At 40.2% G+C, this 6,000-nt stretch overlaps 1 protein-coding gene across 1 annotated transcript in view; it reads left to right on the top strand.

Annotated features, from left to right (window-relative positions):
- The window catches only part of CDC42SE2 (CDC42 small effector 2), a 66,624-nt gene that overhangs the window by 38,900 nt on the left and 21,724 nt on the right, over positions 1-6,000 (top strand). The gene's annotated exons all lie outside the window — the stretch shown is intronic.

The raw sequence follows: 6,000 nt of genomic DNA, 5'->3' as shown, positions 1-6,000 counted from the left end.
GCATGCAGTAAAATCATAAAAAAAAAATTGACAAAATGTAAAAGCCTCTAAAGAAGAGCCATGCAACAAAAAAGAAATTTCTTCTTTGTTGAATCGCTCCTCTTTAGAGGCTTTTACATTTTGTCAACTTTTTTTTTATGATTTTACTGCATGCTATGCCATAAATGCTAAAAGTAGTTAAAGTTTCTGTCCTGTCTTTTTTGATCTATGAAATAGAATTGACAGACCTGGATTTAGAGTGAGGAAGCCCATAAAGGCAGAAAAAACAAAAACAAACAAAAAAACAACTTGTTTTCACATCAAGCCAATCTTGTTTCTTATCTCTGGTTGAGAGATCGAAAATGAAAGTTGGGCAATTCTGAGAGCTGGCTTTCTGTCCAAATGACTTCAAGTTAGGTTGTAAAAGAACTTAAAACTTTTGCTGTTCATGGCTCTTTTCAGGGGTGTCCAGTGCCAGGACTGGAGGCAATGGGCAGCAACTGGAACACATGGGGCTCCCTCTGAAGATCAGGAAGCATTGCTGTGCTGTGTGGGTGATGCAGCATTGGCAAGGGTTGCCCAGAGAGGCTGTGGGCTGTGGACTCCCCCTCCTTGGAGCTCTTAAGCTGCATGGACCTGGTCCTGGGCAACCTGCTCTGGGTGTCCCTGCTTGAGATGGCCTACAGGGGTCCCTTCCTCAGCTGTTCTTTAAATTCTGTGAAAGTTAAATTGGATCAGCCAGACATACTGGGTATTCCTGCCATAGCGTTTCTGAAAAATACTCTGTTCTGGAGACCTGCATGAGATACTTTTTTTTCCTTTTCTCTTTCTCCCAGTTGTTGGGGAGAAGAAAAAAGAGTAGATCAAATTCATGTTGATTAGAAGAGGTGGAATAATGTTAACAGGCTAGCACACATGGCCCATGTAATGAAGGAACACTGCTGGCAAAAACTGACCTCCTCACTGGTGATAATGGGAACAGTGCATATACTGCTATATTTATTGACTGATCAGTGTTGCAGGTGACATAAATCATCTTGACACAGGTTACTTAAGGAAGTTTACCACTGATAGGTAGTGCCAGCTGTACCTGTTTTTCTAGAAAAGGGGTCTGTCTATAGCCAAGGATCCATCTCACCACTGTAGCTCTCAGTAAATTGGGCACAGTAAAGATAATTAAGCATTCTGTATGCGTAACAAATGCAGAATAAATCACCCTTGGTGCATAATAAATGAGATGCTTGCTGCTGAAAAAACACCGGGTCAGCTTCTCCATTCAATTCTGCCATGTTTCACAAGCACGGGTTCTGACTCAAAATGACCAAAACGTTCAGGCCCTCCAATTCATCAAGTTAGATCATCCTACCACATTCAGTAAGCCTTTATAAGATTTCAGATGTAAAAGGTGACAACTCTGCAGAGCCCTCAGATTTCAAAGTTGTCATATTGAATTACGTACTAAGCTGCCAATTTCAGATGCTTGAAATTCCTTCTTTTTTGCTCTTCAGGGATGCTGCAGAGCTAGCCTGAGGGAACACCTTATTGAAGGGGGGCAGAGTTAAATAAGCAGCAAAATACTTGGCTTTTATGTCTCAAACCTGATTTCTTTGTGCTACTTTTAGCCTGATGGGGCTGCTTTAGATTTTCCTTTCAAATTTAAATTAGTCCCCCGCACATCTTGAAATCTGTTGTGGTGTTCAAGTATAAAACCATTTACAAAGAAAACAAAAAAGAGAGGCAGTATTCTGCATATATGTATAAATCTCCGCATGGAAATTAACTGAATATTTTGTGATACTCTATTATGAATAAAGCTGTGACATTTTTAGGAGCTGTTGCAGTTAGCTGTATCAATGCTATTTATTTAATATAATGCCAGTTGATGGGATGGAAACTAGCTCTTTTGAGGGGAAAAAACAAGAATGATGCCAGCTTTCTGTTGATGAAAATGTGTTATGCCATTATCAACATATTTGAAGAAGGATGTAATACGCCTTTTATATCTACAGTCTCTATAGAGCCCAGGCTTTCTGCTTAAACTTGGGGACAGAGTAGTATCCTTTGATGTGGACACCAGTTTTAGAGCCTGTGTTTCTTTTTAAATTCTCTCATTTTTTAAGCGAAAAGACATCTTCAACAGCAAAACCCAGTATAAGTCATTGACAAAATAAACTGCCACAAGAAATGAGGGATACAGTCTAACAAAAGCTAATAGTTTTGCAGCCAGCCTTGGAGAAGATACTGAGGCATTTCTGAAATGAACAAGTCCAGAGCAATTTCTCTACATTTCTTTTAATGGAAGTTGAAAATGCAAGAGTCCTGATGTTTTTGGCATCCCTTATTTTTTATGCTTGGAAATTCAGCAGTTTGTTTCCCCTCTTCTTCTGCTTTCTAGATTGGAGCAGGGTGGGTAGGTAACCTGAAGACACCAGCATGTAGTTTTGAGAGGTATTTCTACCTGCCAACAGCTAGAGGCAGAGGTAATTTGGGCATAGAGTCTGAGAGATTTGTACGTCCACTGACTCCGAATGGAAGTATGCTTTGGGTTAATGAACAGAGGGATAAGGTGTTGCCTTGTAGCTAAGTGTTCAGCCTTTTACCTTTAACTATTTCCATACAAAAGGTAGTAAAGAGTAGAAACTTCCTCTGCCATCTTACTATATTTTTTTGTAACTCTTCTGTAATGGATCTGAGAAACGCCATTGAAGATCGTTCTTATAACCAACATACAGCTGACAAAATGTAACTCACAGGATATGCATTTTAAATGGCTGTTTTAAATGTCTCCATGTAACCTTACATTTTGAATCCTAACATCAACATTTCAAAATAATGTAAATTTTCCTTTTTCAGACTGTTTGTCAAACTTTTGGCTCTGCTGTTCCTGTCATGAGTCTTGCTTATATGATACATGCATGATAGCAGAGTTCCCATTGAATTGTATTGTAGCTATTCTTCATGTACCCTCAGAGACTTATAAGGTAGTCCTTAAGCCAGAGACTTCAATGCATAATCATTTGCAATGATTTTCTCACTTTCATTTTCAGAGTGGCTTAGCTGATTGCTCTGAACTGTCAATTGCATAGTTCTGAGTGGATGTCCCGCCACTGAGCGAGGGGAACAGAGGAGCGGAGGCTGAGCAGAAAAAGTGGAGTTTTTAAACACACTGATGCAGATTTAGCGAAGTAATTATTCTTTAGACCGTTCGGCTTTGCTTTTGTTTTTCAGGTAATTTTGGAGTTTTTTAGCTGCTTGGGTGTACCCTTAGGAGAGCTGTAGTTTACAGTGGCTGAGAACAGATACCATCTCTCTTTGTCTTTTCCCCCTCAAATGCACCTGTAACACCCAGTGATTTGCAGGCATGTTGTGCACTGAGAGTGACCTGTCTTCAGAAGAGAATGGCTTGCGTGGAATTCTTCTAAATACTCTTTGCCTGTTTCACCTCTCTTGTTGCAATTGTAATTAGCTTGTTCGGTTTCAGAACAACAGCATGGTTTCACAACACACTGTCTTCAGCGGGCACATGGTCTTCATAACTGTTTTTTTTGTTTGTTTTTTTTTTTTTTTTCCCCCATATTTCTTATGGTATGGCTTTTTTTTATTATGAGTGTAACCTTGCTTCTTGTCGAATGGTTTATTGCAAAGGACTAGCTAGTTCATACGATGCATATGTTGGTATTGGGGTGCCGTCAAATCACACTTTAATTTTGCCTTATCTTTGACAGGCCTGCACTAGGGTTTTGGCACAAGATGGTTTAGAGTTGGCATTCGGCTGCCTTATAACGCAGAGGAATAATTTGGGACCAAACCGGATTGTCCCTGAGTTGGGCAGGCCTGGCAGTCTGGTGGTGTGGCGTGGCACTCGACGCCCCAGTGCTCTGGCACCATGGCGCTGGGCCGCACGGAGTGGCGGCCTGCAGCTCACTGTGCCACCAGCATGGCCGAAATATGGCTCCTGGCCAGGGGCTGCTCCCCCCTGCTTCACCGTGGGGTGTGCTGTGGCACACAGCTCCCTGGCTGCACTGCCCTGGAAGAAATTGCGGCCCCTGAAGTCTTCCTGCTTAATCAGGGAGAAGGTTTCTGATGGGCCGTGACTGTGGTGACAGCTGGCCTGAGGCGAATGAGCTGGAAGTTTGTGGTGGTGTCTTCTCCTGAGCTCTGAGTGCTTTTCATCATGTCTTTGCTGGAAGCCCCAAGCGGTGCTGCTGCTCACAAGCTCGGGCCTGACTCAGCTGGGAGGTCGGCATTATCCTTGTTTCGCAGCTGGAAGATGTGAGGCCAGTTTCCTGGGGAGCTGCGTGGTAGTGAACAGCGATCCGCCTCCTTCGATCCTCTGATCTTAAATGAGCAGAGAACAGAAAAGCTGGTTGGGGCACACAGGATGAATAGATGGTAACTGGGAGGTTTTGCCAGTATGATGCAAGTTTAGAGATGGTATAACTGTATTTTCAAAAACCCTAAAGAGATATAAGCTTTAATAATTATCTTTACCTCATTATGTGTATTTGCATATACCTTGTGTTTTGGGGTGCTTTATCAGTTTTGTGAACTGAAATGCTGATGCTATCATGAATTAAGTTCCCTGAAGAGAGCACACTTGGCAGTGTTTGACTGGGAACTAAAGTTGTGTGTGAAGGGAGTGTATTTATAAAAGGAAATTACTTTTTATGATTCATACAGTTCCTGTAAACTTAGGTAGCTTCCAAGCCAAATCTATTCCAGGTAAATTTCTTGAAAGACCTAAAAGTCTAAATGTGACAGTAACATAGGACAAGTTATTTAACTCTGCTTAGAGCAAATGTTATTTTCTTGGAATGCAGGTTTCTGTACTCTAGCAACTTTAAAACATTTAATGCCTAGGCACCAGGAGATGGTTAGATAGTGTTTAGTGACCAGTGTTAAAATGGGAGCAATGAATCCTGGTTGAATATACACGTATGTGTGTGTGTTTGTAGTATGCCGGACTGCTTGTGGTTGTGCTTGTATTCAGCTGGGTAATGCTGAGCTTGTGAGGAGAAAAATGCCAAAACGAGAGTAGGCATGCTGATCTACAGAAAGCAGGCAAGAGAGCTTTACAGGCCCTTTCATTCTCCATGGAAAAGTATCAGATGCATGTTTTCTTTTTGTGATACCAGAATTAAGCTTTGAAAATTAAATGGCTCATCAATTTGTAATGCAAAGGAAGATTTTGGGGGAGGATGGAAAACAGTTGTCTGTATACTTAAGTATATAAGGAAGTGGGACTTAGATCTGAGAGAAAAATTAGGGGTACTTGATTATTGCTTTTAAAAGCTGTGTTTTAAAATCCTGGCAAAGATGAGTAAGCCCATTCTGCCATGTGGGTATCATCTTTTCTATAAACTAAACATGTAGACAGAGCAAATCTTAAAACACCGTGCAACCAGTACTGGGCTGCTATCAATAGTGAGTACAAGGAGCATCAGAACTTTTTTTTTTAATTGAAAGTAGCGCAGCTTAAATGTAACAGCAAACATTTATTCTCACTAGATTTTAAAATGGATGATGTTAATTATAGATGAAATCTGTGTGTTTGCTTTCTTTTTTTTTAGATTTTATTTATTTGTTGTTCATTTCAAACAGCTTTTTATATCCAGAGAGATTACTTAAAAGGCAAGAGGAATTTCTGAAGTACATAATGCTTGTATGAAATAACTGCTTTGTAGAATCAGACATACTATTTTACAAATATGAGGACATCTGATTATCCTTTGAAGACAACAAAATTGTATGCTGTTGGTATGAGGTTTCATTTCACCAAAATGACGTTCTGTAATAAGTTTGTATCCTTCTTGCTTGTTCTCCTTGAATTTGACACCACTGCAAATATTTATTTCTGATTAGTCAGTATGAGCGGAAGGCCATACATCAGTCTGAACTATCTTACCTTTTATAATAGGAAAAACAATCAAGTAATTACGTTACATGAAGTTACATAATAGCTTATGTAATTTAGTGTTCCAGAATCGTTCAGCTCACATTATTCCTCAGTGAAAATGAAAG

The sequence above is a fragment of the Oxyura jamaicensis genome, chromosome Z (assembly GCF_011077185.1).
Source record: "Oxyura jamaicensis isolate SHBP4307 breed ruddy duck chromosome Z, BPBGC_Ojam_1.0, whole genome shotgun sequence".
NCBI classification, from domain to species: Eukaryota; Metazoa; Chordata; class Aves; order Anseriformes; family Anatidae; genus Oxyura; species Oxyura jamaicensis.
The sequence above is the reverse complement of the archived record's forward strand: the minus strand, read 5'-3'. Positions and strand labels throughout refer to the sequence as shown.